This window comes from Syngnathus scovelli, unplaced genomic scaffold (genome assembly GCF_024217435.2).
Source record: "Syngnathus scovelli strain Florida unplaced genomic scaffold, RoL_Ssco_1.2 HiC_scaffold_56, whole genome shotgun sequence".
Lineage (NCBI taxonomy): Eukaryota > Metazoa > Chordata > Actinopteri > Syngnathiformes > Syngnathidae > Syngnathus > Syngnathus scovelli.
This window is the reverse complement of record NW_026061637.1, coordinates 135001-147500: the sequence shown is the minus strand read 5'-3', so window position 1 is coordinate 147500 and position 12500 is coordinate 135001.

The window sequence follows — 12500 nt, the reverse complement described above, 5'->3', positions numbered from 1 at the left end:
CCGCGCAACACGCACTTTGCGCCGGACGCCGGTCCCAAACCACCACCGCCGACCGCCACAAGGCGACAGCCACCATCCCCAAGCGCCATCCCCGACCGCCACAAGGCGACCGCCACAAGGCGACCGCCACAAGGCGACAGCCACCATCCCCAAGCGCCATCCCCGACCGCCACAAGGCGACCGCCACCAGCCGACCGCCACAAGGCGACAGCCACCATCCCCAAGCGCCATCCCCAAGCGCCACCCCCGACCGCCACCAGCCGACCGCCACCAGCCGACCGCCACCAGCCGACCGCCACCAGCCGACAGCCACCATCCCCAAGCGCCACCCCCGACCGCCGCCCCCCGACCGCCACAAGGCGACCGCCACCAGCCGACCGCCACAAGGCGACAGCCACCATCCCCAAGCGCCACCCCCGACCGCCACCCCCCGACCGCCACCAGCCGACCGCCACCAGCCGACCGCCACCAGCCGACCGCCACAAGGCGACAGCCACCATCCCCAAGCGCCATCCCCGACCGCCACCCCCCGACCGCCACAAGGCGACAGCCACCATCCCCAAGCGCCATCCCCGACCGCCACCCCCCGACCGCCACCAGCCGACCGCCACCAGCCGACCGCCACAAGGCGACAGCCACCATCCCCAAGCGCCATCCCCGACCGCCACAAGGCGACCGCCACAAGGCGACCGCCACCAGCCGACCGCCACAAGGCGACAGCCACCATCCCCAAGCGCCATCCCCGACCGCCACAAGGCGACCGCCACAAGGCGACCGCCACCAGCCGACCGCCACAAGGCGACAGCCACCATCCCCAAGCGCCATCCCCGACCGCCACCCCCCGACCGCCACCAGCCGACCGCCACCAGCCGACAGCCACCATCCCCAAGCGCCATCCCCAAGCGCCACCCCCGACCGCCACCAGCCGACCGCCACCAGCCGACCGCCACCAGCCGACCGCCACCAGCCGACAGCCACCATCCCCAAGCGCCATCCCCAAGCGCCACCCCCGACCGCCACCAGCCGACAGCCACCAGCCGACCGCCACCAGCCGACCGCCACCGGCCGTTCGCGGTGTGCGCCGCCGTTCCCCAAGCACCCTCCGGGACGAAGCCGGAGCCAGAGAATAGCAGCGGTGGTGCGTAAAAGCTGCGGCCGGGCCTCGCGGAAGGTCCCCGGGCGGCGAGCTGCGGAGCCCCGGCCTCCAGCTTCCACCAGGTAATAGGACCGGGCGCGCGTAAAAGCTGCGGCCGGGCCTCGCGGAAGGTCCTCGGGCATCCAGCGAGATCACACGGCCCCCACCGGAGGCGGCTAGCGCCTCCGTAGAGTAGTACCGGCCCGTGGAAGCGGCCGCCCGTCAGCCTGCGTTGCCGCTGGTCGAAAAATGCACTAAGTGCCAAACCCCATTCATTTACAACGGCGTGTCCGCCAGAGGGCGCACTTCCCCCGGCGGACCAGCCGGCGGGGCTCGTTAGAGAGTGTATCCGCCTGGCAGTGCCTCCTGGACGGCCTGTATTCCGGACCGCGACCGCTAACTTACGGGAGCCTAAACGGCCCGCGGACCAGCCGGCGGGTCCTCCGTGAAAGCCTATCCGCCTGGCGGTGCCTCCTGGCCGGCCTGGATTCCGGACCGCGACCGCTCACTCGCGGGACCCTAAACGGCCCGCGGACCAGCCGGCGGGTCCTCCGTGAAAGCCTATCCGCCTGGCGGTGCCTCCTGGCCGGCCTGGATTCCGGACCGCCACCGCTCACTCGCGGGACCCTAAACGGCCCGCGGACCAGCCGGCGGCTCCTCCGTGAAAGCCTATCCGCCTGGCGGTGCCTCCTGGCCGGCCTGGATTCCGGACCGCCACCGCTCACTCGCGGGACCCTAATCGGCCCGCGGACCAGCCGGCGGATCCTCCGTGAAAGCCTATCCGCCTTCGCCGGTTCCCCGGCCGGCCACGGGTGGCGAGAATCCGGCCTCCTCGCCCGGAGCGCGCTTCGACTTGGGCGAAAAATGCACCAAGTGCCAAACCCCATTCATTTACAACGGCGTGTCCGCCAGAGGGCGCACTTCCTCCGGCCGGCGGGGCTCGTTAGAGAGCGCGTCCGCCTTGGCCGGTTCCCCGGCCGGCCACGGGTGGCGAGAATCCGGCCTCCTCGCCCGGAGCGCGCTTCGACTTGGGCGAAAAATGCACTAAGTGCCAAACCCCATTCATTTACAACGGCGTGTCCGCCAGAGGGCGCACTTCCTCCGGCCGGCGGGGCTCGTTAGAGAGCGCGTCCGCTTTCGCCGGTTCCCCGGTCGGCCGCGAACGGCGAAAAGCCGGCCTCTTCCCCCGGAGCCCGGTGGGCGAATTTTTTTTTTTTTTTTTTTTTTCAAAGTGCCAACGGCTCTCGCGCCGCGCTGCGTCCGCCTTCGCCGGTTCCCCGGTCGGCCCGAACGAGCGAAAATTCGGCCTCTTGCCCCGGAGCCCGGTCGGCGAATTATTTATTTATTTATTTATTTATTTTTCCAAAGTGCCAACGGCTCTCGCGCCGCGATGCGTCCGCCTTCGCCGGTTCCCCGGTCGGCCACGAACGGCCAAAAATCGGCCTCTCCCCCCGGAGCCCGGTCGGCGAATTATTATTTATTTATTTATTTATTTATTTATTTTTCCAAAGTGCCAACGGCTCTCGCGCCGCGATGCGTCCGCCTTCGCCGGTTCCCCGGTCGGCCACGAAGTATTGCGCATGATTATACGCGATGTTAATATTTATTTAATTATTAAATAAATACATACATGTGTTTATTAATGATATACGCGATGTTAATATTTATTTAATTATTACCTATATTATGAATAAACTAACGGTGATTTTACACGATTTGACTACATACGTGACCGTGATATAGTGCCGAGGGCTCCCGCGCCGTCACGCGTCCGCCTTGGCACGGGTCGCCCGCGGCAGCGAGCGTTCGGCTCGCGGGGGTCCGCGGGGTGTTATTAGGGAGTGCGGCAGCCGTGCCGAGGCTCCGGCCGGCCGCCGGAAGTCCCGCGGGGGAGCGTCGGAGCTCCGCGAGGCCGGCCGGGGAGCCTCTTAGTCATCGCCCGCGCTCGCGGTGGTCCCGGTCGCTTAAAGTGCCACGGGAGGCGTAGCGATGCGAGTGAGTGTGCGCAAAGTGCGAGAGGCGGTGCATTTACGCGCCGTGTCCGCGAGAGGGAGGCAATTCCCCGTTGCGACCTCCGGGAGATCAGCGGGCCGCCGAAAAGGCTCGGCCGGGGTGCCTGGAGCCTCCTCGGGCGTCGAGTTAGGAGGGGGGCGCGCGGAGAACCGGCTGGATGTCCCCTGGAAGCTCAGCGGGCCGTGGGAAAGGCTTGGCCGGGGTGCCGGAAGCCTCGGCCGGCTTAAAAGTGAGGAGGAAAGCGCGCGGAGAACCGGCCGGAGGTCCCCTGGAAGCTCAGCGGGCCGTGGAGAAAGCTTAGCCGGGGTGCCTGGAGCCTCGGCCGGCTTAAAATGTGAGGAGGAAAGCGCGCGGAGAACCGGCCGGAGGTCCCCTGGAAGCTCAGCGGGACGTGGGAAACGCTTGGCCGGGGTGCCGGAAGCCTCGGCCGGCTTAAAAGTGAGGAGGAAAGCGCGCGGAGAACCGGCCGGAGGTCCCCTGGAAGCTCAGCGGGCCGTGGGAAACGCTTGGCCGGGGTGCCGGGAGCCTCGGCCGGCTTAAAACGTGAGGAGGAAAGCACCGGGAGAACCGGCTGGAGGTCTTCTGGAAGCTCAGCGGGCCGCCGAAAACGCGTAGCCGAGGTGCCGGGAGCCTCCTCGGGCGTCAAAAGTGAGGAGCGACGCACCCCCGAGAACCGCCCGGGTCCTCCAGCCACCGTTGAAAAAGACGTCGAGTCAGGCTACCTTAAGAGAGTCACAGTTACTCCCGCCGTTTACCCGCGCGGAGCGTCATCGCCTCCGCGAACCGTCAAAAATAAATAAATTCATAAATAAATAAATGTCAAGTGAGCCTACCTTAAGAGAGTCACAGTTACTCCCGCCGTTTACCCGCGCGGAGCGTCATCGCCTCCGCGAACCGTCAAAAATAAATAAATACATAAATAAATAGATGTCAAGTGAGCCTACCTTAAGAGAGTCACAGTTACTCCCGCCGTTTACCCGCGCGGAGCGTCATCGCCTCCGCGAACCGTCAAAAATAAATAAATACATAAATAAATAGATGTCAAGTGAGCCTACCTTAAGAGAGTCACAGTTACTCCCGCCGTTTACCCGCGCGGAGCGTCATCGCCTCCGCGAACCGTCAAAAATAAATAAATACATAAATAAATAGATGTCAAGTGAGCCTACCTTAAGAGAGTCACAGTTACTCCCGCCGTTTACCCGCGCGGAGCGTCATCGCCTCCGCGAACCGTCAAAAATAAATAAATACATAAATAAATAGATGTCAAGTGAGCCTACCTTAAGAGAGTCACAGTTACTCCCGCCGTTTACCCGCGCGGAGCGTCATCGCCTCCGCGAACCGTCAAAAATAAATAAATACATAAATAAATAGATGTCAAGTGAGCCTACCTTAAGAGAGTCACAGTTACTCCCGCCGTTTACCCGCGCGGAGCGTCATCGCCTCCGCGAACCGTCAAAAATAAATAAATACATAAATAAATAGATGTCAAGTGAGCCTACCTTAAGAGAGTCACAGTTACTCCCGCCGTTTACCCGCGCGGAGCGTCATCGCCTCCGCGAACCGTCAAAAATAAATAAATACATAAATAAATAGATGTCAAGTGAGCCTACCTTAAGAGAGTCACAGTTACTCCCGCCGTTTACCCGCGCGGAGCGTCATCGCCTCCGCGAACCGTCAAAAATAAATAAATACATGAATAAATAGTCAAGTGAGCCTACCTTAAGAGAGTCGTAGTTACTCCCGCCGTTCGGCCGCTTAAAGTGCCACGGGAGGCGTAGCAATGCGAGTGAGTGTGCGCCAAGTGCGAGAGGCGGTGTATTTACTCGCCGTGTCCGCGAGAGGGAGGTAACTCCCCGTTGCGACCTCCGGGAGAGCAACGGGCCGCCGAAAACGCTCAGCCGAGGTGCTGGAAGCCTCGGCCGGCTCTCAAAGCGAGGCGCGAGGCACCGGGAGAACCGGCTGGAGGTACCCTGGAAGCTCAGCGGGCCGTGGGAAACGCTCAGCCGAGGTGCTGGAAGCCTCGGCCGGCTCACAAAGCGAGGCGCGAGGCACCGGGAGAACCGGCTGGAGGTCCCCTGGAAGCTCAGCGGGCCGTGGGAAACGCTCAGCCGAGGTGCTGGAAGCCTCGGCCGGCTCACAAAGCGAGGCGCGAGGCACCGGGAGAACCGGCCGGAGGTCCCCTGGAAGCTCAGCGGGCCGTGGAGAAAGCTTAGCCGGGGTGCCGGAAGCCTCGGCCGGCTTAAAATGTGAGGAGGAAACCGGCTGGACGTCTTCTGGAAGATCAGCGGGCCGTGGAAAATGCTAAGCCGAGGTGCTGGTTGTCGAATAAGGCTCCGCCATCTCGTAGAAGGTGCTAATAAAGTTCATATCCGCTCGGCTGGAGGTAATTGGCCCGCGGACCGGCCGGCGGGACCTCCGTGACAGCCTACCCGCCTGGCGGTGCCTCCTGGCCGGCGTGCATTCCGGGCCGCGACCGCTAACTTACGGGACCATAAATGGCCCGCGGACCAGCTGGCGGGACCTCCGTGACCGCCTATCCGCCTGGCGGTGCCTCCTGGCCGGCCTGGATTCCGGACCGCGACCGCTCACTCGCGGGACCCTAAATGGCCCGCGGACCAGCCGGCGGGACCTCCGTGACAGCCTATCCGCCTCCCGGTGGCTGCTGGCCGGCGCGGATTCCGGGCCGCGACCGCTAACTTACGGGACCCCAATTGGCCCGCGGACCAGCCGGCGGGACCCCCGTGACCGCCTATCCGCCTTGGCCGGTTCCCCGGCCGGCCACGGATGGCGAGAATCCGGCCTCCTCGCCCGGAGCGCTCGTCGGCTTCGGCGAAAAATGCACTAAGTGCCAAACCCCATTCATTTACAATGGCGTGTCCGCCAGAGGGCGCAGTTCCCCCCGCGGACCGGCCGGCGGGACCTCCGTGACAGCCTATCCGCCTGGCGGTGGCTGCGGGCCGGCGCGGATTCCGGGCCGCGACCGCTAACTTACGGGACCCCGATTGGCCCGCGGACCAGCCGGCGGGACCTCCGTGACCGCCTATCCGCCTGCGCTGGTTCCCCGGCCGGCGCGAATTCCGGGCCGCGACCGCTAACTTACGGGACCCCGATTGGCCCGCGGACCAGCCGGCGGGACCTCCGTGACCGCCTATCCGCCTGCGCTGGTTCCCCGGCCGGCGCGAATTCCGGGCCGCGACCGCTAACTTACGGGACCCCGATTGGCCCGCGGACCAGCCGGCGGGACCTCCGTGACCGCCTATCCGCCTGCGCTGGTTCCCCGGCCGGCGCGAATTCCGGGCCGCGACCGCTAACTTACGGGACCCCGATTGGCCCGCGGACCAGCCGGCGGGACCTCCGTGACCGCCTATCCGCCTGCGCTGGTTCCCCGGCCGGCGCGAATTCCGGGCCGCGACCGCTAACTTACGGGACCCCGATTGGCCCGCGGACCAGCCGGCGGGACCTCCGTGACCGCCTATCCGCCTGCGCTGGTTCCCCGGCCGGCGCGAATTCCGGGCCGCGACCGCTAACTTACGGGACCCCGATTGGCCCGCGGACCAGCCGGCGGGACCTCCGTGACCGCCTATCCGCCTGCGCTGGTTCCCCGGCCGGCGCGAATTCCGGGCCGCGACCGCTAACTTACGGGACCCCAATTGGCCCGCGGACCAGCCGGCGGGACCTCCGTGACCGCCTATCCGCCTCCGCTGGTTCCCCGCTCGGCGTGGATTCCGGACCGCGACCGCTAAATTACGGGACCCAAATTGGCCCGCGGACCAGCCGGCGGGACCTCCGTGACCGCCTATCCGCCTTCGCTGGTTCCCCGGTCGGCCACAGATGACGAATATTCGGCCTCTCGCTCTGGAAGTCCTGCCGACTTAGCCGAAAATTTTCTAAGTGCCATCGGCTCTCGCTCGGAAAAGTGTCCGCCTCGTCTGGTTCCCCAGCTCGGCCTCAGAATTCGAAAATTCGGCCTCTCTGAGGTACCAGGGGTAGGCTTTATGTACTTGGTCCCCCCAGTTAGTGTACTCATCACTTTACCCCCCTTTCGCAAAATATAGTCGGCACGTATGTGCAGAACTGTTTATTTTCATTTTAAAAATTTTCTAAGTGCCAGCGGAAGCTGTCACACGAACTGTCCGAGCTACCACGGTGCCCATCCCGGGCAGTGACGGCAAAAGGCCGATGTGTGTTTGATGGAAGTCTGAATAATTTCTAAGTGCCAACGGCTCAACCGCCGTAAAGTGTCCGCCTCGGCTGGTTCTCCCGGTCGGCCCGAACGAGCGAAAATTCGGCCTCTTCCCCTGGAGGTCCGGAACATTTTGGCGAATATTTTCAAAGTGCCAACGGCTGTTCCGCCGTAACGTGTCCGACCCGGCTGGTTCCTCCGGTCGGCCCGAACGAGCGAAAATTCGGCCTCTTCCCCTGGAGGTCCGGACGACTTTGGCGAATATTTTCTAAGTGCGAACGGCTGTTGCGCCGTAACGTGTCCGACCCGGCTGGTTCCTCCGGTCGGCCTGAACGAGCGAAAATTCGGCCTCTTCCCCTGGAGGTCCGGACGACTTTGGCGAATATTTTCAAAGTGCCAACGGCTGTTGGGCCGTAAAGTGTCCGACCCGGCTGGTTCCTCCGGTCGGCCCGAACGAGCGAAAATTCGGCCTCTTCCCCTGGAGGTCCGGAACATTTTGGCGAATATTTTCAAAGTGCCAACGGCTGTTGCGCCGTAACGTGTCCGACCCGGCCGGTTCCTCCGGTCGGCCCGAACGAGCGAAAATTCGGCCTCTTCCCCTGGAGGTCCGGAACATTTTGGCGAATATTTTCAAAGTGCCAACGGCCGTTCCGCCGTAAAGTGTCCGACCCGGCTGGTTCCTCCGGTCGGCCCGAACGAGCGAAAATTCGGCCTCTTCCCCTGGAGGTCCGGACGACTTTGGCGAATATTTTCAAAGTGCCAACGGCTGTTGGGCCGTAAAGTGTCCGACCCGGCTGGTTCCTCCGGTCGGCCCGAACGAGCGAAAATTCGGCCTCTTAACCCTGGAGGTCCGTTCAAGTTTAACGAATAATTTCTAAGTGCTAACGGCTGTTGCGCCGTAACGTGTCCGACCCGGCCGGTTCCTCCGGTCGGCCCGAACGAGCGAAAATACGGCCTCTTCCCCTGGAGGTCCGGAACATTTTGGCGAATATTTTCAAAGTGCCAACGGCTGTTGCGCCGTAACGTGTCCGACCCGGCTGGTTCCTCCGGTCGGCCCGAACGAGCGAAAATTCGGCCTCTTCCCCTGGAGGTCCGTTCAAGATTAACGAATATTTTCTAAGTGCCAACGGCTCTTGCGCCGAAAAGCGTCCGCCTCGGCTGGTTCCCGATGTCGGCCAGAACAAGTGAAAATTCGGCCTCTTCCCCTGGAAGTCCGGCCGAGTTCGGCGAATATTTCCTAAGTGCCAACGGCTGTTCCGCCGTAAAGAGTCCGACTCGGCTGGTTCCCGATGTCGGCCAGAACAAGTGAAAATTCGGCCTCTTCCCCTGGAGGTCCGTTCAAGATTAACGAATATTTTCTAAGTGCCAACGGCTCTTGCGCCGAAAAGCGTCCGACTCGGCTGGTTCCCGATGTCGGCCAGAACAAGTGAAAATTCGGCCTCTTCCCCTGGAGGTCCGTTCAAGATTAACGAATATTTTCTAAGTGCCAACGGCTGCTCCGCCGTAAAGCGTCCGCTTCGGCTGGTTCCCGATGTCGGCCAGAACAAGTGAAAATTCGGCCTCTTCCCCTGGAGGTCCGTTCAAGATTAACGAATATTTTCTAAGTGCCAACGGCTCTTGCGCCGAAAGGCGTCCGCCTCGGCTGGTTCCCGATGTCGGCCAGAACAAGTGAAAATTCGGCCTCTTCCCCTGGAGGTCCGTTCACGATTAACGAATATTTTCTAAGTGCCAACGGCTCTTGCGCCGAAAAGCGTCCGCCTCGGCTGGTTCCCGATGTCGGCCAGAACAAGTGAAAATTCGGCCTCTTCCCCTGGAGGTCCGTTCAAGATTAACGAATATTTTCTAAGTGCCAACGGCTCTTGCGCCGAAAAGCGTCCGCCTCGGCTGGTTCCCGCGGTCGGACACAAAATGTGTCAATTCGGCCTCTCTGAGGTACCAGGGGTGGGCTTTATGTACTTGGTCCCCCCACTTAGTGTACTCATCACTTTACCCCCATTTCGCAAAATATAGTCGGCACGTATGTGCAGAACTGTTTATTTTCATTTTAAAAATTGTCTAAGTGCCAGCGGAAGCTGTCACGCGAACTGTCCGAGCTACCACGGTGCCCATCCCGGGCAGTGACGGCAAAAGGCCGATGTGTGTTTGATGGAAGTCTGAATAATTTCTAAGTGCCAACGGCTCAACCGCCGTAAAGTGTCCGCCTCGGCTGGTTCTCCCGGTCGGCCCGAACGAGCGAAAATTCGGCCTCTTCCCCTGGAGGTCCGGAACATTTTGGCGAATATTTCCTAAGTGCCAACGGCTGCTCCGCCGTAAAGTGTCCGCCTCGGCTGGTTCCCCCGGTCGGCCAGAACAAGTGAAAATTCGGCCTCTTCCCCTGGAGGTCCGGAACATTTTGGCGAATATTTCCTAAGTGCCAACGGCTGCTCCGCCGTAAAGTGTCCGCCTCGGCCGGTTCACCCGGTCGGCCAGAACAAGTGAAAATTTGGCCTCTTCCCCTGGAGGTCCGGAACATTTTGGCGAATATTTCCTAAGTGCCAACGGCTGCTCCGCCGTAAAGTGTCCGCCTCGGCCGGTTCACCCGGTCGGCCAGAACAAGTGAAAATTTGGCCTCTTCCCCTGGAGGTCCGGAACATTTTGGCGAATATTTCCTAAGTGCCAACGGCTGCTCCGCCGTAAAGTGTCCGACTCGGCTGGTTCCCCCGGTCGGCCAGAACAAGTGAAAAATCGGCCTCTTCCCCTGGAAGTCCGGCCGAGTTAAGGCAAATATTTCCTAAGTGCCAACGGCTGCTCAGCCTTAAAGTGTCCGACTCGGCTGGTTCCCGATGTCGGCCAGAACAAGTGAAAATCCGGCCTCTTCCCCTGGAAGTCCGGCCGAGTTAAGGCAAATATTTCCTAAGTGCCAACGGCTGCTCAGCCTTTAAGTGTCCGACTCGGCTGGTTCCCGATGTTGGCCAGAACAAGTGAAAATCCGGCCTCTTCCCCTGGAAGTCCGGCCGAGTTAAGGCAAATATTTCCTAAGTGCCAAGGGCTGCTCAGCCTTAAAGGGCCCGACTCGTCTGGTTCCCGATGTCGGCCAGAACAAGTGACAATTCGGCCTCTTCCCCTGGAGGTCTTTTCAAGTTTAACGAATATTTTCTAAGTGCCGACGGCTGCTCCGCCTTAAAGCGTCCGACTCGGCTGGTTCCCGATGTCGGCCAGAACAAGTGACAATTCGGCCTCTTCCCCTGGAGGTCCTTTCAAGTTTAACGAATATTTTCTAAGTGCCAACGGCTGCTCCGCCTTAAAGCGTCCGACTCGGCTGGTTCCCGATGTCGGCCAGAACAGGTGAAAATTCGGCCTCTTCCCCTGGAGGTCCGTTCAAGTTTGGCGAATATTTTCTAAGTGCCAACGGCTGCTCCGCCTTAAAGTGTCCGACTCGGCTGGTTCCCGATGTCGGGCAGAACAAGTGACAATTCGGCCTCTTCCCCTGGAAGTCCGGCCGAGTTTGGCGAATATTTTCTAAGTGCCAACGGCTGCTCCGCCGTAAAGAGTCCGACTCGGCTGGTTCCCGATGTCGGCCAGAACAAGTGACAATTCGGCCTCTTCCCCTGGAGGTCCTTTGAAGTTTAGCGAATATTTTCTAAGTTCCAACGGCTCTTGCGCCGAAAAGCGTCCGACTCGGCTGGTTCCCGATGTCGGCCAGAACAGGTGAAAATTCGGCCTCTTCCCCTGGAGGTCCGTTCAAGTTTGGCGAATATTTTCTAAGTGCCAACGGCTGCTCCGCCTTAAAGTGTCCGACTCGGCTGGTTCCCGATGTCGGGCAGAACAAGTGACAATTCGGCCTCTTCCCCTGGAAGTCCGGCCGAGTTTGGCGAATATTTTCTAAGTGCCAACGGCTGCTCCGCCGTAAAGAGTCCGACTCGGCTGGTTCCCGATGTCGGCCAGAAAAAGTGACAATTCGGCCTCTTCCCCTGGAGGTCCTTTGAAGTTTAGCGAATATTTTCTAAGTGCCAACGGCTCTTGCGCCGAAAAGCGTCCGCCTCGGCTGGTTCCCGCGGTCGGCCGTAATAGGCGAAAATTCGGCCTCTTCCCCTGGAGCGACCTCCAAATTTGGGCGAAATTTTTCTAAGTGCCTAAAGGTACCAGGGGTTTGGGTACCAGGGGTGCAGTACGAACTGGTCTTTTGTCAACCCATGTACTTTTTCTAGAGTACATGGGTTGGTCCCCCCACTTAGTGTACTCATCACTTTACCCCCCTTTCGCAAAATATAGTCAGAACGAGCATGGGGGACGCAATTGTTTTCCATGCAAATCAATTGGGCCTGGTCCGAGCGCTGGTAACGGCCGCCAGCAAGCGTCCCCTGCTCGGATAGCAGAACTGAAGAAGGCACGGCACTTCCAGAGAGAGAGAGAAAATTTTCTAAGTGCCACATTTCTCAAAAATTTTCAAAGTGCCACATTTCTCAAAAATTTTCAAAGTGCCACATTTCTCAAAAATTTTCAAAGTGCCACATCTCTCAAAAATGTTCAAAGTGCCACATCTCTGAAAAACTTTCTAAGTGCCACATCTCTGAAAAACTTTCTAAGTGCCACATCTCTGAAAAACTTTCTAAGTGCCACATCTCTGAAAAATTTTCTAAGTGCCACAGCACGGCTGTGAAATATTCAAAGTCCTACAGGCATTGGCAGAATCCGCGGACGGCCGTCTGCTCCCGGCGGCCGCCGCGAAGCTACTACCCCCTCCCGGGGACGGCTGTCTGCTCCCGGCAGCCGTCCTTACCCCCCTCCCCCGTTTGCACCGCCTGAAGTTAGACCCGCCTTGGTAGGGCCCCCACCGGCCCCGGCTCGCCGGCGTTGGGTGGACGGTTCCTGCCCACTTGCGGGTCCCGGTCGCTTGGCAACCGACCGGGGAGGACCAGCCGCCTCCTTAAACACAGGCTGGAAGGGAAATCCGATCAAGCTACGGAGGACCGGCCGCCTCCTTAAACACAGGCCGGAAGGGAAATCCGATCAAGCTACGGAGGACCGGTCGCCTCCCTAAACACAGGCCGGGCAAAAATCTGCGAATGGGCCCGTCAAGGGTAGTGGGTCATCCAAGGAGGGAGGTACCGGCCGCCTCCTTAAACACAGGCCGGGCAAAAATCTGCGAATGGCCCGTCAAGGGTAGAAGGTCATCCAAGGAGGGAGGTA